This window comes from Rhinoderma darwinii, chromosome 3, assembly GCF_050947455.1.
Source record: "Rhinoderma darwinii isolate aRhiDar2 chromosome 3, aRhiDar2.hap1, whole genome shotgun sequence".
In the NCBI taxonomy this organism is placed as follows: Eukaryota; Metazoa; Chordata; class Amphibia; order Anura; family Rhinodermatidae; genus Rhinoderma; species Rhinoderma darwinii.
This window is the reverse complement of record NC_134689.1, coordinates 392,313,488-392,337,141: the sequence shown is the minus strand read 5'-3', so window position 1 is coordinate 392,337,141 and position 23,654 is coordinate 392,313,488. Positions and strand designations below refer to the sequence as shown.

At 44.3% G+C, this 23,654-nt stretch overlaps 2 non-coding genes across 2 annotated transcripts; both read left to right on the top strand.

Annotated features, from left to right (window-relative positions):
- The first annotated feature begins 16,584 nt into the window (after positions 1 to 16,584).
- TRNAK-CUU (transfer RNA lysine (anticodon CUU)) lies at positions 16,585 to 16,657 on the top strand. The gene has a single exon. It is a non-coding gene; the product is annotated as a tRNA-Lys (tRNA).
- Positions 16,658 to 19,285: 2,628 nt separating this feature from the next.
- TRNAK-CUU (transfer RNA lysine (anticodon CUU)) lies at positions 19,286 to 19,358 on the top strand. Its single transcript has one exon. It is a non-coding gene; the product is annotated as a tRNA-Lys (tRNA).
- The last annotated feature ends 4,296 nt before the right edge of the window (positions 19,359 to 23,654 follow it).

Below are 23,654 nucleotides of genomic sequence, written 5' to 3'. Positions count from 1 at the left end.
ATTCACGGAACCGTCAATAGCGGCCGTACAACGGCTGACGGAAGTGTGCATGAGGCCATACAGTCAAATCCTTCCTCCCCACTAAAACAATTTATACAGAATCCCCTCACCCCACACATAATATTTAGTCAAGTCCCCCCTTCCACACAAACACGATTTATAAAACACACCCCCCCCCCACACACACACATAACACTGACATCTCCCCCTACTTGCACATACACAACTGTACTTATCAGTCCGGAGCTCCGTGGAGGGATCTTCATGTTATGAGGTGTCACACGTTGCAGGCAGGAGGAGAGCTGTGTGTACGACTGCTCCTCCCCAGCCCTCTCTTCCTCCATCCTCCCTGCCTGTCTGCTAGCTGGGGCTGAACACTTCAATGGTGTTCTCCTCACAGGCAGCTCACAGGCAGAGTGTATGGCCGGCTGCATTATATGACGTCACATGTGATGTATAAAGCAGTCGCCCGGAGCACACACGCTCTGCCTGTGTAGGAGAACATCGAGCATTACATTACACAGCTCCCGCTCCTGACCCATGCGCTGCCCCAGCTTTTAAATAAATTTAACTGCAATGGGTGGCCATGGCACTAAACATCTATGGGGGTACCGGCCCGGAGGGCACATGCTTCCACTCCCCTGGTCGGCGCCCCCCCTCCTTCCCTTGTAGTTGTGCCCTGGGCACATGCCCCACCTGCCCCCCCTAGCTACGCCCCTGCTCTCCAGTCCACTAGATTGAAAGTTCTTCCTCCTACTCTCTTATAGTCCAGAATCTCCTTCACCTCGAACACATCAGAAGCTGGGAGCTACTGCAGACCTAGGAGCTTTACTGAAGCGGTTCAGAACCACAGGCTTAAGGAGGGACACGTGGAATGAGTTGCGAATCTTGAGAGTAGGAGGCAACTGAAGTTTATAGGATACAGGGTTAATCCGTTGCAGAACTTCGAAAGGACCGAGGAACCTGGGAGCGAATTTGTGAGAGGGCATCTTGAGAAGAATGATTCTTGAGGATAACCAGACCTTAACTCCAGGAGAGAACAGAGGAGGAACATTACTTCTTTCATCGGGATGCTTTTTCATGCGGTCCACTGTCTGGAGGATCGCAGACTTAGTTTGCTGCCAGATGTGAATAAAAGTCCCAAATTAAGAATTTGCTGCTGGTACCTGAGTCATGGCTGGCACAGGAAGAGGGATTCGAGGATGCTGGCTGTACACAATTTAGAAAGGAGACGAGGCAGTAGACTCACTTGTGTGATTGTTGTACGAGAATTCTGCCCAAGGCAGGAGTTGTACCCAATTATCGTGTTGGGCGGAAACTAAATAACGAAGATAATTCTTTAAAATTTGATTGGCCCTCTCCGCTTGACCATTAGACTGTGGGTAATAGGCAGAAGAGAAGTCCAGTTTCACGTCTAGCAGGTTGCACAGGGCTCTCCAGAACTTGGATGTAAACGGCACACTCCGGTCCGAGACAATATGGAGAGGAAAAATGTAGTCACAGTACTGGAGATAGATGTGAAATACTGGGTGCAAGCCTCAGAGGGACACAATTCAAAGTCCCACAACAGGTATCCACAGAAAGAATAGAGGCAAGGCAGCACTTCCAAAATAAATGGGAATTTATTCACCCACCAGTGCAACGTTTCAGTCCAATCAGACTTTTCCTAAGCATGGGTGCATAAATTCCCTTTTATTTTGGAACTGCTGCCTCGCCCCTATACTTCCAGTGAATATGCAGAGGAAGTCTGTGTAGCCGGAAGATGTGCAGAATAAACAAATTTGCGAGGCGAGGAGCAGATGGGAGACCAGTCAACGGAATAAAATGTGCCATTTTAGAGGAACGATCCACTACTACCCAGATTGTAGTAAATCCTGCTGGATAAAATTTGCAGCTGCTCCGGAATCAAGATAGGCATAGGAGGAGTGTGATGTGTCTCCAGAGATGATAGTCCCAGGAATAGATAACTTGGAAGAGGCTTTGACGTATGGCGTCGTCCCACCTAGGGTTGTCTCTCCAACCAACCCTAGGTGCTGGACATTGGCGCACAAAATGGCCTTTAAGGCTGCAAGACAGACACAGACCTGAAGAGCGTCTTCACTGTTTCTCCTGCTCAGCCAATTTGGTTCTGTACACCGGCATAGGTTCTCCAATTAGAGCAACAGGAGGAGGTAATAGTGGTCTCTGGAATTAGGGTGTCAGTCTGTGGAAACGTCTCTCCCGTCGTACCTCCTCAGCACGTTCCTGGATCCTCATGTCGACCCGGGTAGCCAACAGGATAAGAGCATCCAGGGTAGAAGAAAGATAGCGGGCTGCTAGCTCGTCTTTGATGTGCGAGGACAGTCCCTGCCAAAATGTCACCACCAATTCCTCATTGTTCCATGCCAATTCTGCTGCCAGTGTACGGAAGGAGATATCATACTCTACTACTGTGGACCCTCCTTGCTTGAGAGTTAGCAGAGTAGCGCAGCAGAGGATGTTCCAACCGGCTCCTCGAACACAGTATGAAAAGTCTCTAGGAAGAACGGCAGGTCCCAAAATTCAGGGCCCTCTCGTTCCAAGATGGGGTTTGCCCATGCCAGGGCCTTGATGAAATGATGAACGCTACCTTGGCCTCATCAGAGAGGAAGAGGCGAGCACGCAGTCTAAAATGGATGGTACATTAGTTGATGAAACCTCTACATGCTCTAGGATCACCGTCATAGCGAGGTGGAAGAGGCAGCGAAACTGTGGATTTGGAACAGACAGGAGGAGTAACGGGCAGTGGAACGGAAGCAGCATCCAGAAGAGGAGCAGGAGGCTCATCCAGTCTGGCGATGCTAGAATTTAGTGCCACGTCGAGTTGATTCTGACATGCACGTAGGTCACGCATACCTATTTGCATCACCTGAACCGTGGTCTTAGGTTGGCCAGCAGGTTCCATGGCCTGAGCGTACTGTCACGAACTAGGGGTATATGGACCCACTAGGCCGCTCCACCATAGCGCAGTGGCAGCTGGCCAAGTCACAGTCTATTCAAAGTCTATACAAGGTTTGTACCACAAGGTTACCTGAGATAGTCCAGACAGAAGCAGAGGCTTTGGCACAGATGGGACTTGACCTGGCAGGTAGCACCAGACGTGGCGGATGATACCAGGAGTGGCAATTGACACCAGACGTGGTGTGTGACAGCAGGCGTGGCAGGTGACACCAGACATGGTGAGTAACAGCAGGCGTAACAGATGACACAACACGACTCCAAAACCAGAAAGGCTCAGGAGGAAACACAGCACGGGATACAGGATACAAATAGCAGGGCACGGGAACACTGGGAGCAGGATACTAAGGGACCATTTGCAATATGAACATGGGTAGACAACAACAATGCTCAGGAGCCCTTTTTATAGTCCAGGATGATCAAGGACAGATTAGGGAACTTTAACATGTGCGTGCTGGCCCTTTAAGGCCAGGACAGAGCGCGCGCACCCTAACATCGAGAGCAGGGCCGGACGGCCACGAGTGCCGGCATCTCCTAGGAGGGAGACGCTACCAGGATGCCAAAGGTCTGTGGTCATGGCCGTCACAAGGTAAGGAACGGTGGCGGTCCACGACCACGGCCATGACATCTATCTATCTATCTATCTATCTATCTATCTATCTATCTATCTATCTATCTATCTATCTATCATCCATCCCTCCCTTAAAAATCCATGTCAGGTTGGACTATGCTGGTTTTGGAGACACACATTTCACTTCTCTGGTTCTTTGAATTTGTTTGTAAAAAAAAAAAAAAAAAGAATTATCCTCATTTGCTCCACAGGAATTCAACATTTTCTTTCCAGAAATCCAAACTACCAGGGTTTGGCCGTACAATGCTGTGCTATGGGAAGGAGCCAAGCATTGCAATTTGCTGTATTTTTAGTAGAACTTTTTTCTTTAATGTTCCTGTCCTTATAATGTTCTTTTCAGCAACAGGAGATTTCCATCAGACAGCTGCCAGGGAGACATGCTCATATTCCTAAACTTCATATGAAGCTATTTATCTATATGTGGGGCACTATCTACAGGGAGAGCTCTATGTGGGGCACTAGCTACAGAGGGATCGATGTAGGGCACTATCTACAGGGGCATCTATGTAGGGCACTATCTATGGGGGCACTGTCTACAGGGGGATCTATGTGGGGCACTATCTAAAGGGGATTCTATGGGGGCACTATCTACAGGGAGCACTCTGTGTGTGGGACACAGTGTACGGTGCTATCATAATCAGGGACAGTGTATGGTGCTATTATAATTAGAGGTGCAGTGTATAACACTATGATATTTAGGGATGTAGTGTGTGGCATCATGAGAACTTTATCTTCGTTTATAGGTGCAGAAATGTTTGAAAAGTGAGAAGCTGAAGACATCTAAGCAGCAAACTGCAGAAATGTTCTGTGGCCGGGAGAAGCCGTCATGAGGTCTGGACCGGATGGAGAATAAAAGAGAAAAAGAACAACTAGAATCTGAGACGTCACTGGTGAGTCACTTAATGTAAATGTTTATTCTGCCTCTAATCAGCACTGTAGTCACTGTATGATCTGCAGCGAGATGATAGTTGGTATGATTTATTTTTTTGTGAAACAGCAACTCCCAGCATATCCTTACCATTGTTCGAACCATGCTGGGAGCTGTAGTTTTAGCCGTATAACCTATACAGCAGGGTTTGCACTAAATTGAGCTGTATTTGTGTTGGTGTTGTATTTATGTACTGAGTTTGGTTCTGGATATATGTACTGAGCTTTGTTCTGGCACTGTATATATGTACTGAGCTTGGTCTTGGAGCTGTATATATGTACTGGGCTTTGTTTTGGTGCTGTAGTTATGTACTGAGCTTGGTTCTGGTGCTATATTTATGTACTGAGCTTTGTTCTGCTGCTGTATATATGTGTTGAGCTTGGTTCTGGAGCTGTATATGTGTACTGGGCTTTGTTCTGGTGCTGCATATATGTACTGGGCTTTATTCTGGGGCTGTATTTATGTAATGAGCTTGGTTCTGGTGCTGTATTTATGTATTGAGCTTAGTTCTGATGTTGTATTTATGTACTAAACTTGGTTCTCATGCTGTATATATGTGCTGAGCTTTGATCTGGTGCTGTATATATATATACTGCGTTTGGTTCTGGTGCAGTATTTATGTATTGAGCTTGGTTCTGGTGTTGTATTTATGTACTGAGCTTGGTTCTAGTGCTGTATATATGTACTGAGCTTGTTTCTGATGCAGTATTTATATGCTGAGCTTGGTTCTGGTGATGTATATATGTATTGAGCTTGGTTCTGGTTTTGTATATATGTACTGAGCTTGGTTTTAGTACTGTATATATGTACTGAGCTTTGTTCTGGTGCCATATATATGTACTGAGCTTGATTCTGGTGCTGTTTATATGTACTAAGCTTGGTTCTGGTGTTGTATATATGTACTGAGCTTGGTTTTATTACTGTATATATGTATTGAGCTTAGTTCTGGTGCTGTGTATATGTACTGAGCTTTGTTCTGGTGCCATATACACTACTGTTCAAAAGTTTAGGGTCACTTAGAAATTTCCTTATTTTTGAAAGAAAAGCACAGTTTTTTTCAATGAAGATAACATTACATTGTTAATGTGCTAAATGACTATTCTAGCTGCAAACATCTGGTTTTTAATGCAATATCTACATAGGTGTATAGAGGCCCATTTCCAGCAACCATCACTCCAGTGTTCTAATGGTACATTGTGTTTGCTAACTGTGTTAGAAGGTTAATGGATGATTAGAAAACACTTGAAAACCCTTGTGCAATTATGTTAGCACCGCTGTAAACAGTTTTGCTGTTTAGAGGAGCTATAAAACTGACCTTCCTTTGAGCTAGTTGAGAATCTGGAGCATTACATTTGTGGGTTCGATTAAACTCTCAAAATGGCTAGAAAAAGAGAGCTTTCATGTGAAACTCGACAGTCTATTCTTGTTCTTAGAAATGAAGGCTATTCCATGCGGGAAATTGCCAAGAAACTGAAGATTTCCTACAACGGTGTGTACTACTCCCTTCAGAGGACAGCACAAACAGGCTCTAACCAGAGTAGAAAGGGAAGTGGGAGGCCCCGCTGCACAACTGAGCAACAAGACAAGTACATTAGAGTCTCTAGTTTGAGAAATAGACGCCTCACAGGTCCTCAACTGGCAGCTTCATTAAATAGTACCCGCAAAACGCCAGTGTCAACGTCTACAGTGAAGAGGCGACTCCGGGATGCTGGCCTTCAGGGCAGAGTGGCAAAGAAAAAGCCATATCTGAGACTGGCTAATAAAAGGAAAAGATTAATGTGGGCAAAAGCACACAGACATTGGACAGAGGAAGATTGGAAAAAAGTGTTATGGACAGACAAATCGAAGTTTGAGGTGTTTGGATCACACAGAAGAACATTTGTGTGACGCAGAACAACTGAAAAGATGCTGGAAGAGTGCCTGACGCCATCTGTCAGGCATGGTGGAGGTAATGTGATGGTCGGGTTGCTTTGGTGCTGGTAAAGTGGGAGATTTGTACAAGGTAAAAGGGATTTTGAATAAGGAAGGCTATCACTCCATTTTGCAACGCCATGCCATACCCTGTGGACAGCGTTTGATTGGAGCTAATTTCATCCTACAACAGGACAATGACCCAAAGCACACCTCCAAATTATGCAAGAACTATTTAGGGAAGAAGCAGGCAGCTGGTATTCTATCTGTAATGGAGTGGCCAGCGCAGTCACCAGATCTCAACCCCATAGAGCTGTTGTGGGAGAAGCTTGACAGTATGGTACGCAAGAAGTGCCCATCAAGTCAATCCAACTTGTGGGGGGGCTTCTGGAAGCATGGGGTGAAATTTCTCCCGATTACCTCAGCAAATTAACAGCTAGAATGCCAAAGGTCTGCAATGCTGTAATTGCTGCAAATGGAGCATTCTTTGACGAAAGCAAAGTTTGAAGGAAAAAATTATTATTTCAAATAAAAATCATTATTTCTAACCTTGTCAATGTCTTGACTATATTTTCTAGTCATTTTGCAACTCATTTGATAAATATAAGTGTGAATTTTCATGGAAAACACAAAATTGTCTGGGTGACCCCAAACTTTTGAACGGTAGTGTATATGTACTGAGCTTTGTTCTGATGCAGTATTTATATGCTGAGCTTGGTTCTGGTGCTGTATATATGTACTGAGATTTGTTCTGGTGCTGTATATATGTACTGAGCTTGGTTTTAGTACTGTATATATGTACTGAGCTTTGTTCTGGTGCCATATATATGTACTGAGCTTGATTCTGGTGCTGTTTATATGTACTAAGCTTGGTTCTGTAGCCGTATATGTCAGGGCTTGGTTCTGATGCTGTAATTATATAGGATATATTTATAATAACAAAATTGCAGGGCAGATAGAATTATTTTCAATTGATTGTATATTTAAAGGGAACCTGTCATGTAATTTTCACACCTTGAGCCGCCACCATGCGGTAGTACATGACCTGACAATATTTCCAAACATTCCTCTGTATGTTTTTTTCAGATTCAGCAAAATCTATAAAAACAACTTTTAAAATGACGCACACTATATGCTAATTACTCATTAAAGTGTCATGGGGCGGTGCCGCTATCCTGAAGAGTCACATAGTTCTACCTCCAAACCCACCTTTCCATGCTTGATTGACATCCCCTGGCTCTTATACATCACTACCAGTCTTCTCCAACTTTCGCGGATGCGCCATTGCCTTGTACTACTTGGGCACACACTGTGCAGCAAGGTGTATTCTTCCCGGCTGCACCACGCATGCCAGTACAAGTCAACGGCGCATCCCCATGACTTGGAAGAGGCTGCTAGTGATGTAGAACAGCCAGGGGAATCCATTAACAGTCAAAGTATCCATATTAACAGTGTCAGAGCACCCTCATTAAAATAACTAGATACCCCCATTAAAGGGGTTTTCCCATTGTAGAAAATTATGGAATATCACTACGATAACCCATCACTTTCTGATTAGTGGTCATCCAACTGCTGGTACCCCCTCCAATCCTGAAAATGAAGGCGTAGTAGCGCTGGTTTAATGCCGCAGACCCTTCCAAGTTTTTTTTCCCTGCAACACAGCTCTATTCAAGTGAATGGGACTGTACTGTAGTTCCCTTTCAGGATCGGTTGGGGCTCCAACAGTCAGATCCTCGCCAATCAGGCGACTAGATTATGAAATGGGATGGGAGGTGTCCCTAACAATTAAAGGCTAGAGATATTGGGCTAGTTCAGCTTAGAAAAAAGACGACTGAGGGGTGATCCTATTAACATGTATTAGTATATGTGTGGTCAATACAGAGAACTAGCACATGATCTGTTCTCTCCAAGGACTTAAAGAGGCTCTATCACCAGTTTAATACTTCTCTGTCTCCAACCTAATCTAATAAACACTTTGATGCTGATAACTACTGTGTTGTTTTATTTTTTTTAAACGTTTATTAGTGACAAAGTTCTGATCATTTTTAGATTTATGCTAATTTTTTCTAAATGCCCAACTGGGCGTTTTTTTCCGTTTAACCAAGTGGGCATCTTAAAGAAAAGTGTATGACGCTGACCAATCAGCGTCATACACTTCTCTGCATTCATGCCATCTTTATGCACAGCACAGCGTGATCTCGCGAGATCACGCTGTGACATCACTTACTCCTGCAATGTCTTCACTGGAGCGACGAGAGAAGGACCAGCCTCCAGCCGTACCAGGACTGCTGCTGATGAGGATAATCGTCCTGGCACGGCTGGAGGCGATGTCTGGTCATTCTCCCTTCGCTCCGGTGAAGGACCTGCGGGAGGAAGTCACGTCGCACCGTGATCTCGCAAGATCACACTGTGCAGTAAATAAAGCTGGGCATGAATGAAGAGAAGTGGTTGACGCTGATTGGTCAGCGTCATACACTTTTCTTTACGACGCCCACTTGGTTAAACGGAAAAAAAAAACGCCCAGTTGGGCATTTCGAAAAATAAGCATAAATCTAAAAATGATCAGAACTTTGTCAATAATATTATTTAAAAAAACAAACAAAACAACGTAGTAGTTATTAGCATCAAAGCGATTATTAGATTATGTAGGCGATAGAGAAATATTAAAATGGTGACAGAGCTTCTTTAACTAAGGACCAGGGGACATTCATTGCGTGTTGAAGAAAGAAGTTTCAGACATCAATAAAGGACAGGGTTCTTTACAGTAAGAGTAGTCACACTAAGGAATGCCCTACACAAAGGGGTAGTAATGGCAGATACTATATCAGCATTTAAAACAAAGAACTAGATCTTTATTTACTGACTAATGACATTGAGGGTTATAACTAATCTAGTACTGAAAGACGTGTAATTAATTGAGAAAGATTGGACTTGATGGACATGTGTCTTTTTTTCAACCTATGTAACTCTGATGGCATAGTCTAGCGATAAGCCCTCACTGTATATTTGGAATAACTGTAATAGTATAGTGCAGCACTTCTACACCACAATACCATTAGTAAATATCAAGACAGGTGGTCACTTACTTAAAGTTCTCCTGCAGGTAAGTCATTGGGGGGAAAAATTCTACATAAATGTCCCAAAACCACCAGGGACAGATCATGCTGTGGTTTGAAATAAGGCATAGTACCCAATATACTACCCCCATCAGTCCATTGCCTACCAACAAACAGTACACGGCATTGGAGCAAGCAAAAGGAAGCAAGTGATAAACATGTCAGTTCTGCCACTGACCACAAGGTGTCACTGTTCCAAAAGGAATTTCCTTCTAAAGCTCTATAACCATGTGGCCACCAGCAGGAAAGTCAGAGGACACTGCTCTCCTTGTATGTTGGATTGTAGGAAAACAATTGTAGACAGTGGGACATTGTTACATGTCCGCCCCACCCTTAAAGGTTATAAAACTGTGTTACTGACTACCTGCTTCATTCGGGAGCGTGAGATTCTTAAACTCAGGGTTGTGGGTTCGAGCCCCACATTGGGCTATTGTTCTTTCCTCATTCATTCAGTATAAGGATCTGTAAACAGGAGCAGCCCCCCCCCCCCAGAGATATACACATAAACTTTTGGCAAAAGACATATCGGCCCGGCACCAAAAACACCGCTGTGTGAATGTTTTCCCCTTCCACCTGAAAGAGCATTGAACTCTTAATCTCTCTTAATCAGTCTGCATCCTGCTGCCAGTTCGTATCCTGTTATCTGCCATCAGTCTGCATCCCGCTGTCTACTGCCAATCTGTATCTAACAACCTGAGATGAGCCTGAGGCTTGTTTCTACCTACTACGAACTGTGTCTTCTGATCCTCACCCATCTGCCAAGGTATGATCTGTCAGTGCCTGTACCCACGATGTGCTACACCGTTGTTTCCTGGTCCGCTGGGCAGGCCGCTACTTACACCGGGATCACCTCAAGAGGTAGCAGCCTGGTGGTCTCTTCGCAGCAAAGTCCTGGTACAAAGGTCAATGGGTGAAGACCGGGGAGGCTACCTAGATAACGTCCTTAGAGGTGGCCCTAAACTCAAACCAGTGGAGTAAAAAAAGTGGGTCCACAACCCGCTGGTCATATCAAGAAGAAAGAGCAGCTGATGTAGACGGTGCCGATGCTGCTAATACAACAATTAACCCCTTAATGACCAAGCTTGTTTGACCATAATGACCAAGCCAGATTTTTAAAATCTGGTATGTCTGACTTTATCAGAGAATAACTCTGTAAGGCCCTGTAAAGAGGCAGAAAAAATTCATTCAGCGATCTTTGCGGCATTTTTCGCCCGCGGTCATTGAGTGCCGCAGACAAAAAATGCAGTGAAAAACGCTTTCTCTGCCTCCCATTGATTTCAATAGGAGGTCAGAGGCATAACCACGGCAGGAAAGAGTACGCTGCTTTTTTTTTGCCGCGAGTGGCTTAAAGCCACCACCTCCCATTGAAATAAATGAGAGGCGGTTTCGGACGTTTTTTGGTCCTGATTCCGACGCGGTTTCCGTGTCAAAATCAGCGTAAAAAAAAAATGGTGTGAACTGGGCCTAATAGTTTTGTATATCCATGTAATTTTGACATTGTTTTTTCGTGTTGTACTTTATTAAGGTGGTAAAAATAGACTGATACGATTTGCGTAAATTAATAAAAAAAAAACACAAATTATACCATTTTGTAAAAATTTTAATTTTCCCTTTTTTGAACTGCAATATGTCATACATGCACATACATACTGTACACATTTTTTTATTAAATATATATTTCCATTTTTTTTATTTTGGCAGCAGTTTTCAAAAAAAATAAAATATGTGCTTTACAAATGTTGGGGTGCATTTTCCTCCTTTATTCTTTTTGAAAATGAAAAAATTCAACATTTTAGTGGAAATAATGTTGATATTCATTTTCGTGGCCTAATTCTAATAAATTCTGCGGAAGACCTGTGGGGTCTAAATGCTCACTATACCCCTAGAATGATTCCTTAAGGGGTGTAGTTTCCAGAATTAGGTCACTTTTGGGGGCTTCTACTGTTTTGGTTCCTCAGGGGCTTTGCAAATGTGACATGCCATCCGAAAACCATTTCAGCTGAATTTGAGCTCCAAAAGCCAAATAACGCTCTTTCCCCTCTAAGCCCTTCTGTGGGTCCAAACAGCAGTTTATTACCACATATGTGGTATTGCCGTAATCGGGAGAAATTGCTTTACAAATGATGGGAAGGTTTTTCTCCGTTATTCCTTGTAAAACGTAAAAAAGTTTTTGTTTTTTTTAGATTTTCATCTTCACAGACTAATTCAAATAAAATTAGCAAAAAAACTTTGAGGTCAAATTGCTATACCCCTAGATAAATTCTTTGAGGGGTGTAGTTTGCAAAATGGGGTCACTTTTGGGGGGTTTTTACTGTTTTGGCACCACAAGACCTCTTCAAACCTGACATGGTGCCTAAAATATATTCTAAAAAAAAGGAGGCCCCAAAATCCACTAGGTGCTCCTTTGCTTCTGAGGCCGCTGTTTCAGTCCATTACCACACTAGGGTCACATGTGTGAATTTTCTAAAAACTGCAGAATCTGGGCAATAAATATTGAGTTACAAATCTCGGGTAAAACCTTCTGTGTTACAGAAAAACTGTATTACACAAAATTTGTAAATTTCACCTGAAATTTGCTTTAATTCCTGAGAAACGCCTAAAGGGTTAAAACACTTTCTGAAGGCTGTTTTGGATACTTTGAGGGGTGAAGTTTTCAAAATGGGGTGATTTATGGGGACTTTCTACTATTTAAGGCTCTCAAAGCCACTTCAGATCTGAACTGGTCCATGAAAAAAATTGCCTTTTGAAATTTTCTTGAAAATATAAGAAATTGCTGCTAAAGTTCTAAGCCTTGTAAAGTCCTAGAAAAATAAAAGAATGTTCAAAAAACAAAGCAAACATAAAGTAGACATATGGGATATATGAAATGGTAACTATTTTGTGTGGTATTACTTTCTGTCTTACAACCAGCCACATTTAAATTTAGAAAAATGCTAATTTTTATTGATTACATTTTTTTACTAACATAAAGTACAATATGTCACGAGAAAACTATCTCAGAATCACTTAGATAGGTAAAAGTATTCCCAAGTTATTACCACATAAAGTGACACAAGTCAGATTTGAAAAAATCGGCTTCGTCCTCAAGGCCAAAACAGGCTCAGTCCTGAAGAGGTTAATCGACGAAAAAATTATAGTTATGACTCTCAAAATCTGGCGACATAAAATTCATTTTATTTTTCAGTTTGTTTTTTTCCTTGTAAAAGTAGTAAAATAAAGAAAAAACTATATCAATTTGGTATCACCGTAATCATATTAACCCACAGAATAGAGTTAGTATGTCGTTTTAATTTTACGGTGAATTCCTTAAAAAAGAAGCGCAAAAATCAGTGGAGGAATCAGTGTTTTTTTTTTAAATTTTCTACCCAACAAACAGTTGTTTCCTCATTTTCAAGTAAATTTTAATGTGACAATAAATTGTACTAAGAAAGACTACAACTTGTTCTGCAAAAATCAAGCCCTCATAGGACTATATAGTTATGGCTTTTGGAAGGTGGGGAGGAAAAAATGAAATAGAAAATCTGAAAAATGGCTGCGGCGGGAAGGGGTTAAACTAATTAAAATCACCCAGGGCAGCATGGGAGGAGTGCAAGATCAAAAAATGGAGGCAGTCACTAACCCCACACATATGCAATACTAAAAGGCAAGAAAGTGCAAGAACGCCTGTTACTGCAAAACAATACAGTACATAAGAAAATGGCGACAAGAAAATGACCCTCTACCTGGTAGATTGGAAAGCTTTTGGTCCTAAGGAGAGGTATTTGGAGCCTGAAGATAATGGGGAGTGTAAGGGGGGGGGGGGGTATTGTTATGCTGGCATATCCTACCTACCGGAAGCCGCGACCGCAAGCCAATGAATCCGGCGTCCCAGTGGACGGCGTCTCCTCCGACTGAGATGCCGGCACAGATTACTCTCTCCTCCTGCTGTTGCCTGTAGGGTGTGCGCGCATGCTCGTCCCTGGTCTTAAAGGGCCAGCGCACACACCAGGAAATTCACCCCAATCCAATCCCAGCATACCCGGGACTTTAAGACGCAACCCTGCCCACTTCCACTTTGCCTGAGCAATGTTGTGTTTGTCATGTAAATGGTTCCTTAGGTGTATCCTGTATCCCGTATCCAGTATCTGTGTTCAAGTCCATTATCCGAGACGACGTCTGTGTTCAAGTCAAATGTCCGAGTCGGCTACGCTATTGACTCCATCAAAACAACGGAACCTTGTCACAACTGTGAAAAAACGGAAACCTTTAGCAACGTTTCCATCACCATTGAGATCAATGGTGAGGGAAACGGAAGCTAAGGATTCAGTTTGCCTTTCCGTTGAGGGGTTAACCCGACGGAAACCTCCAAGAGAACCCATTAACGGAAGGGCAACGCTAATGTGAACACAGCCTTAGACGTAAATTGTACAGCCAGATCAGAGACGATATGTAGAGGTAGTCCCGTGCAGACGAAAGATATGTTGAATAAATAAATTTGCCAAACGAGGAGATCAGGGAAGGCCAGACAGAGGGACCAAATGCGCTATCTTAGAAAAATGACCCACCCCGACCCAGACAGTGGTACAGCAAGCAGAAAGAGGAAGGTCGGTGATAAAATCCATAGCAATGTGTTGCCATGGACCATCAGGAACAGGCAGAGGTTGGAGCAGACCAGCAGGCTTGGAATATGTAGCCTTGTTTGGGGCACAGTTGGTACAAAATGAGAAATAGTCCACAACATCTTTACCCAGCGTGGGCCACCAGTAGTGACGAGAAACAAAGTCCAGAGCACTCCAATTAATAATACATAAAGTACATGGTGGGAAAAAAAACTTTACATGCGGACTGAAGACCCTAAAGTTTAAAGAGGCAGCAGCCTGGGAAGCTCAGTCGGTAGAGCATGAGTCTCAGGAACGTGGGTTCTTTTCCTTCTTTATTTGGTACAAGCATAAAAAGGATACTGAAAAACTGTTTATTATTATTATTGCTTTTTTGTTTTTTAAGCAGTAGTCATAACAGACATAATACATGGAAGGGCAAAGTAGGTTATAGCACAGATAATAGGGTCCAATCAGTGGATACCATACTTTCTGAGGCCGGGATCCACTTTTGTCCGAGACTTTGCTTTGGTTCCCCCCACTACCGTACTTGGCCCCATTTCGTCTGACGTATGTCAACATTATTCATACCTAGATGCTGGTACTTACCTCCATTCAAAAAATAAGTCCCTCCAACATTGAAAACAATGATAATTGTCACCACCCCTCTCAAAATATAGAATAAAAAGTGAACAAAAAGTCGCATGTAGCCCAAAATAGTACCAATAAAAACGACAAAATGCTCGCAAAAAACAAACCCTTACACAGCTTTTTTGACTGAAAAATAAAAAGGTTACGGCTCTCAGAATATGGTGACACACAAAATTAATTATTTGATAAAAAAATTATTTTATTGTGCAAACGCTGAAACACGTAAAAAAAGCTATATACATATGGTATCACTGGAGAGTATGGTTCTGGTGTTATATATAAATACTTAGCTTGGTTCTGCTGTATTTTCGTACTGAACTTGGTTCTGGTGCTGTAGTTATGTACTGAGCTTGTCCTGGTGCTGTATATTTGTACACTGAGCTTGTCCTGGTGCTGTATATTTGTACTGATCTTTGTTCTGGCGCTGTATTTATATTCTGAGTGTCACAGATATGGGGTATAAAAACAATCCAACACGACCTAGACAGTGGTACATCCAGCAGAAGGAGGAAGGCCAGTGATAAAATCCATAGCAATGTGTTGGCAGGGACCATCAGGAACCGGGAGAGGTTGGAGCAGACCAGCAGGCTTGGAATCGGTAGCCTTGATTTAGGGTGAGTATAAGGTATCCTGCTGAAGTGCGTCGCTGAGGCCTGTCTATGGCCGCTGATGGTAGGTCATGTGACCAAACTTGTCCATCAGTAGACATCAGAGGTGTAGCTAGGGGTTTAGCACAGGGGGGTGTTACACATTTGAGTGCGACCCAACCCTGTGGGCCCCCTCACAGTATAATGACCCCTTAGTGGACCCACACAGTTTAATGCCTTTACAGTGCCTCCCTACACAGTATAATGCCCCTAAAGCTTCCCCACACAGTATCATAACACATAGCTGCGCCAAAACAGTATAATGCCTTCACATCGTATAATGCCCCCATAGCTGTCCCCAGACAGAATAATGCCCCCATAGCTGCCTCTACACAGTATAATGCCCAAAGAGCTGCCCCCATACAGTATAATTCCCCCAAAACTGCCCCACACAGTATAATGCCCCCACAGCTGACCCCATTCAGTATATTTGCCCATACCGGCCCCCCTCTGCATAGCCAGTATAATGCCCCCATAGTGCCTAATAGAAAAATAATAAAATTATTACTTACATATCGACGTTCCCACGACGAGTAGCTTGGTACTAATACTTTATTTATGTACTGAGCTTTGTTCTGGTGTTGAATTTATGTACTGAGCTTGGTTCTGGTGTTATATATATGTACTGAGGTTTGTTCTGGCGCTGTATGTATGCTTAGAGTATTGTTCTGGTGCTGTATATAAATACTTAGCTTGGCTCTGGTGCATTTACGTACTGAGCTTTGTTCTGGTGCTGTAGTTATGTACTGAGCTGTTCCTGGTGCTGTATATTTGTACTGATCTTGGTTCTGGCACTGTATTTATACACTGAGTGTCACAGCTATGAGGTCTAAAAACAATCCAACACCACCCAGACAGTGGTACATCCAGCAGAATGAGGAAGGCCAGTAATTAAATACATAGCAATGTGTTGTCAGGGACCAACAGGGAGAGGTTGGAGCAGACCAGCAGGCTTGGAATGGGTAGCCTTGTTTTAGGCACAGTTGGTACAAGATGAGAAATAGTCCACAAAATCTTTAGCCAGCGTGGACCACCAGTAGCGATGAGAAACAAAGTCCTTATCGCTCCAATTAATAATGCATAAAGTTAATGGTGGGGAAAAAACTTTACATGTGGATTGAAGACCCTAAAACTTAAAGAGACAGTGGCCCGGCTAGCTCAGTCGGTAGAGCATGAGACTCTTAATCTCAGGGTCGTGGGTTCGAGACCCACGTTGGGCGACTCTGCTTTTCCTTCTTCATTTCGTATAGGCATAAAAATTATACTAAAAAAGTGTTTATTATTATTATTGGTTTCGTTTTTCAAGCAGTATTCATAACAGAGATAATACATGGAAGGGCAAAGTAGGTTAAAGCACTGATAATAGGGTCTAGATCAGTGGTTCCCATATTTTCTAAGGCCAGGATACACTTTTTGCCGAGACATTGGTTTGGCACCCCCCACTACCTTACTTGGCCCCATTTCGTCTGACGTAGGTCAACATTATTCATACCTAGATGCCGGTACTTAGATCCATTCAAAAAATAAGTCCCTGCGACAGTGAAAACAACGATAATTGTGCAGGGCGAGTTTAAGGTATCCTGCTGAAGTGCGTCGCTGAGGCCCGTCTATGGCCGCTGATGGTGGGTCAAGTGACCAAACTTGTCCATCAGTGGCCATCTGAGGTGTAGCTAGTGGTTTAGCACAGGGGGGTGTAACACATCTGAGTGGGACCCAACCACGCGGGCCCCCTCACAGTATAATGACCCCTAAGTGGACCCACACAGTTTAATGCCTTTACAGTGCCTCCCTACACAGTATAATGCCCCTAAAGCTTCCCCACACAGTATCATGACACATAACTGCCCCAAAACAGTATAATGCCTTCACATTGTATAATGCCCCCATAGCGGTCCCCACACAGAATAATGCCCCCATAACTGCCCCACACAGTATAATGCCCCCACAGCTGCCCCCATTCAGTATATTTGCCAATACTGGCCCCTTCTGCATAGCCAGTATAATGCCCCCATAGTGCCTAATAGAAAAATAATAAAATTATTACTTACATATTGACGTTCCCACGACGAGTAGTTTGGTACTGATACTTTATTTATGTACTGAGCTTTGTTCTGGTGCTGTATATATGTACTGAGCTTTGTTATGGTGTTGTATTCATGTACTGAGCTTGGTTCTGGTGTTATATATATGTACTGAGGTTTATTCTGGCGCTGTATGTATGTTTAGAGTATGGTTCTGGTGCTGTATATAAATACTTAGCTTGGTTCTGGTGCATTTACGTACTGAGCTTTGTTTTGGTGCTGTATATATGTACTGAGCTTGGTTATGGTGTTGTATTTATGTACTGAGCTTAGTCCTGGTGTTATATATATGTACTGAGGTTTGTTCTGGCGCTGTATGTATGTTTAGAGTATGGTTCTGGTGCTGTATATAAATACTTAGCTTGGTTCTGGTGATACTTAGCTCCATTCAAAAAATAAGTCCCTGCGACATTGAAAACAACGATAATTGTGCAGGGTAAGTTTAAGGTATCCTGCTGAAGTGCATCGCTGAGGCCCGTCTATGGCCGCTGATGGTGGGTCATGTGACCCAACTTGTCCATTAGCGGCCATCAGAGGTGTAGCTATGGGTTTAACACAGGGGGGTGTAACACATCTGAGTGGGACCCAACCCTGTGGGCCCCTACAGTATAATGACCCCTTAGTGGACCTACACATATTAATGCCTTTTTTATTGCGTCCATATACAGTATAATGCCCCTAAAGCTTCTACAAAACAGCATAATGCCCCTATCATGCCTCTATACACAGTTTAATGCCCCTAAAGCTTCCCTCCACACAGTATCATGCCCCTATAGCTGCCCCAAAACAGGATAATGCCATCACACAGTGTAATGCCCCCATAACTGTCCCACCACAGAATAATGCCCCTATTATGCCTCCATACAGTATAATGTCTTTGTAACTGCCCCCACAGTATAATGCCCCCATAGCTGCCCCTACACAGTATAATGCCCTCACAGCTGCCCCCACACAGTATTATTCCCCCATAACTGCCCACACAGTTTAATGCCCCCACAGCTGCCCCCATTCAGTATATTGGCCCATACCGGCCCCCCTCCCCGTAGCCAGTATAATGTCCCCATAGTGCCTATTAGAAAAATAATAAAATAATTACTTACATATCCACTTTCCCACGACAAGTAGCTTGGTACTGATACTATATTTATGTACTGTGCTTTGTTCTGGTGCTGTATATATGTACTGAGCTTGGTTATGGTGTTGAATTTATGTACTGAGCTTGGTTCTGGTGTTATATATATGTACTGAGGTCGGTTCTGGCGCTGTATGTATGTATAGAGTTTGGATCTGGTGCTGTATCTAAATACTTAGCTTGGTTCTGGTGTACTTATGTACTGAGCTTTGTTCTGGTGCTGTAGTTATGTACTGAGCTTGTCCTGGTGCTGTATATTTGTACTGATCTTGGTTCTGGCACTGTATTTATATACTGAGTGTCTCAGCTATGGGGTCTAAAAACAATCCAACACGACCCAGACAGTGGTACATCCAGCAGAAGGAGGAAGGCCAGTGATAAAATCCATAGCAATGTGTTGCCAGGGACCAACAGGGAGAGGTTGGAGCAGACCTGCAGGCTTGGAATGGGTAGCCTTGTTTTGGGCACAATTGGTACAAGATGAGACATAGTCCACAACATCTTTAGCCAGCGTGGACCACCAGTAGTGATGAGAAACAAAGTCCTTATCGCTCCAATTAATAATGCATAAAGGAAATGGTGGGAAAAAAACCTTTACATGTGGACTGAAGATCCTAAAATTTGAAGTGAACGCAGCCTGGCTTGCTCAGTCAGTAGAGCATGAGACTCTTAATCTCAGGGTCGTGGGTTTGAGCCCCATGCTAGGCAACTCTGCTTTTCCTTCTTGATTTTGTATAGGAATAAAAAGGATACTAAAAGTGTTTATTATTATTATTGGTTTTGTTTTTCAAGCAGTATTCATAACAGAGATAATACATGGAAGGGCAAAGTAGGTTAAAGCACTGATAATAGGGTCCAATCAGTGGTTCCCATATTTTTCTGAGGCCGGGATACACTTTTGGCCGAGATTTTTGTTTGGGACCCCCCACTACCGTACTTGGCCCCATTTCGTCTGACGTATGTCAACATTATTCATACCTAGATGCCGGTACTTAGCTCCATTCAAAAAATAAGTCCCTGCAACATTGAAAACAACGATAATTATGCAGGGTGAGTTTAAGTTATCCTGCTGAAGTGCGTCGCTGAGGCCCGTCTATGGCCGCTGATGGTGGGTCATGTGACCCAATTTGTCCATCAGTGGCCATCAGAGGTGTAGCTAGGGGTTTACCACAGGGGGGTGTAACACATCTGTGTGGGACCCAACCCTGTTGGCCCCCTCACAGTATAATGAGCCCTTAGTGGACCCATACAGTTTAATGCCTTTATAGTGCCTCCCTACACGGTATAATGCCCCTATTATGCCTCCATACACAGTATAATGCCCCTAAAACTTGCCCCCACACAGTATCATGCCCCTATTGCTGCCCCAAAACAGGATAATGCCTTCACATAGTATAATGCCCCCATAGCTGTCACCAGTGGCGTAACTACCGCTGTAGCAGCAGTAACGACTGCTACGGGGTCCGCGGCATGAGGGGGCCCTGTGTAGCCCGCCGGCACGGGCCCCCACCATGGCCGCAGGCTCCGCTAGCAGCCGCTATGGCTGCTACAGCGCGACGCCACTGAACACTATGGCAGAGCAGGGAGGTATCTCCCCGCTCTGCCATTAAACAAAAGACATGTATCCCCTATCCACAGGACAGGGGATACATGTGTGATCGCTGGCAGCGATAGGGAGAACGGGGGACTGAAAGTCCCCTGAAGTTCTCCATCACAAACCTCGGACTTCCGGGGTCTGTGTCGGCAGCTCCGTAGAAATGAATGGAGCGCCGGTCGCGCTTGTGCGCATGTGTAACCAGCGCTCCTTTCATTTTTAGTGAGCGGCGCAGACGCTGGAAGTCAGAGGTTAGTCATTGACAACTTGGGGGACTTTCGTTCCCCCGTTCTCCCTATCGCTGCCAGCGATCACACATGAATCCCCTATCCTGTGGATAGGGGATACATGTCTTTTGTCGGACACGCTGTAGGTCACATTTTTTTGGGAGGGGGGACGCTGCATGGCGTTCCCTACAGGGGGGGGACGCTGTATGGTGTTCCCTACAGGGGGGGACGCTGTATGGCGTTCCCTACAGGGGGGGCGCTGTATGGCATTCCCTACAGGGGGGGCGCTGTATGGCGTTCCCTACAGGGGGGCTCTGTATGGCGTTCCCTAAGGGGGGGGCTCTGTATGGCGTTCCCTACTGGGGGGCGCTGTATGGCGTTCCCTACAGGGGAGGGCGCTGTATGGCGTTCCCTACAGGGGGGGGGGGGCGCTGTATGGCGTTACCTACAGGGGCGGCTGTGTGGCGTTACCTACAGGGGGGGGCTGTATGCCATACAGCCCCCCTGTAGGGAACGCCATACAGCCCCCTGTAGGGAACGCCATACAGCCCCCCCTGTAGGGAACGCCATACAGCCCCCCTGTAGGGAACGCCATACAGCCCCCCCTGTAGATAACGCCATACAGTCCCCCCTGTAGAGAACACCATAAAGCCCCTTGTAGATAACGCCATACAGCCCCCTGTAGATAACGCCATACAGCCCCCTCTGTAGATATCTACAAAGGGGGCTGTATGGCGTTATCTACAGGGGGATGTATGGCGTTATCTACAGAGGGGACTGTATGGCGTTCTCTACAGGGGGGGATGTATGGCGTTATCTACAGAGGGGGCTGTATGGCATTATCTACAGAGGGGGCTGTATGGCGTTATCTACAGGGGGGGTTGTATGGCATTATCTACAGGGGGGGCTGTAAAAAAGGCACTATCTACAAGGGGGGGGTTGTGTGACACCCAGGGGAGGGGGGGCCCCAGTCAAAAGTTTGCTATGGGGCCCAGTCTTTCCTAGTTACGCCCCTGGCTGTCACCACACAGAATAATGCCCCCATAGCTGCCCCTACACAGTATAATGCCCGCATAGCTGCCCCCACACAGTATAATTCCCCCATAACTGCCCCACACAGTATAATGCCCCACAGCTGCCCCCATTCAGTATATTGGCCCATACCGGCCACCCTCCCCGTAGCCTGTATAATGTCCCCATAGTGCCTGATAAAAAAAAATAAAAAATAATTACTTACATATCTACTTTCCCACGATGAGTAGCTTGGTACTGATAATATATTTATGTACTGAGCTTGGTTATGGTATTGCATGTATTGATTGAGCTTGGCTCTGGTGTTATATATATGTACTGAGGTTGATTCTGGTGCTGTATGTATGCTTAGAGTATGGTTCTGGTGCTGTAAATAAATACTTAGCTTGGTTCTGGTGCATTTACGTACTGAGCTTGGTTCTGGTGCTGTAGTTATGTACTGAGCTTGTCCTGGTGCTGTATATTTGTACTGATCTTTGTTCTGGCGCTGTATTTATACACTGAGTGTCACAGCTATGAGGTCTAAAAACAATCCAACACGACCCAGACAGTGGTACATCCACCACAAGGAGAAAGGCCAGTGATAACATCCATAGCAATGTGTTGTCAGGGACCAACAGGGAGAGGTTGGAGCAGACCAGCAGGCTTGGAATGGGTAGCCTTGTTTTAGGCACAGTTGGTACAAGATGAGACATAGTCCACAAAATCTTTAGCCAGCGTGGACTACCAGTAGTGATGAGAAACAAAGTCCTTATCGCTCCAATTAATAATGCATAAAGTAAATGGTGGGGAAAAAACTTTACATGTGGATTGAAGACCCTAAAACTTAAAGAAACAGCAGCCCGGCTAGCTCAGTCGGTAAAGCATGAGACTCTTAATCACGTTGGGCGACTGTGCTTTTCCTTCTTCATTTCGTATAGGCATAAAACGGATACTAAAAAAGTGTTTATTTTTAGTATTGGTTTTGTTTTTTCAAGCAGTATTCATAACAGAGATAATACATGGAAGGGCAAAGTAGGTTAAAGCACTGATAGTGTCTAGATCAATGGTTCCCATATTTTCTTAGGCCGGGATACACTTTTGGCCGAGACTTTGGTTTGGCACCCCTCACTACGCCCCATTTCGTCTGACGTATGTCAACATTATTCATACCTAGATGTCCATCAGTGGTCATTAGAGGTGTAGCTAGGGGTTTAGCACAGGGGGGTGTAACACATCTGAGTGGGGCCCAACCATGTGGGCCCCCTCACAGTATAATGACCCCTTAGTAGACCCACACAGTTTAATGCCTTTACAGTGCCTCCCTACACAGTATAATGCCCCTAAAGCTTCCCCACACAGTATCATGACCCATATCTGCCCCAAAACAGTATAATGCCTTCACATCGAATAATGCCCCCATAGCTGTCCCAACACAGAATAATGCCCCCATAGCTGCCTCTACACAGTATAATGCCCTCAGAGCTGCCCCCACACAGTATAATTCCCCCATAACTGCCCCACACAGTATAATGCCCCACAGCTGCCCCCATTCAGTATATTTGCCCATACCAGCCCCCCTCTGCATAGCCAGTATAATGCCCCCATAGTGCCTAATAGAAAAATAATAAAATTATTACTTACATATTGACATTCCCACAACGAGTAGCTTGGTACTGATACTATATTTATGTACTGAGCTTTGTACTGGTGCTGTATACATGTACTGAGCTTTGTTATGGTGTTATACATATGTACTGAGGTTGGTTCTGGTGCTGTATGTATGTGGCCCAGCTAGCTTAGTCGGTATAGTTCTGGTGCTGTATATATGTACTGAGCTTGGTTATAGTGTTGTATTTATGTACTGAGCTTGGTTCTGGTGTTATATATATGTACTGAGGTTTGTTCTGGCGCTGTATGTATGTTTAGAGTATCGTTCTGGTGCTGTAAATAAATACTGATATACATTTTGTTTTCCAGCACCAAGCCACGTTTTCAGAGGCTGATAGGTGTAAATAAATACTTAGCTTGGTTCTTGTGTATTTACGTACTGAGGTTTGTTCTGGTGCTGTAGTTATGTACTGAGCTTGTCCTGGTGCTGTAAATTTGTACTGATCTTGGTTCTGGCACTGTATTTATATACTGAGTGTCACAGCTATGGGGTCTAAAAAC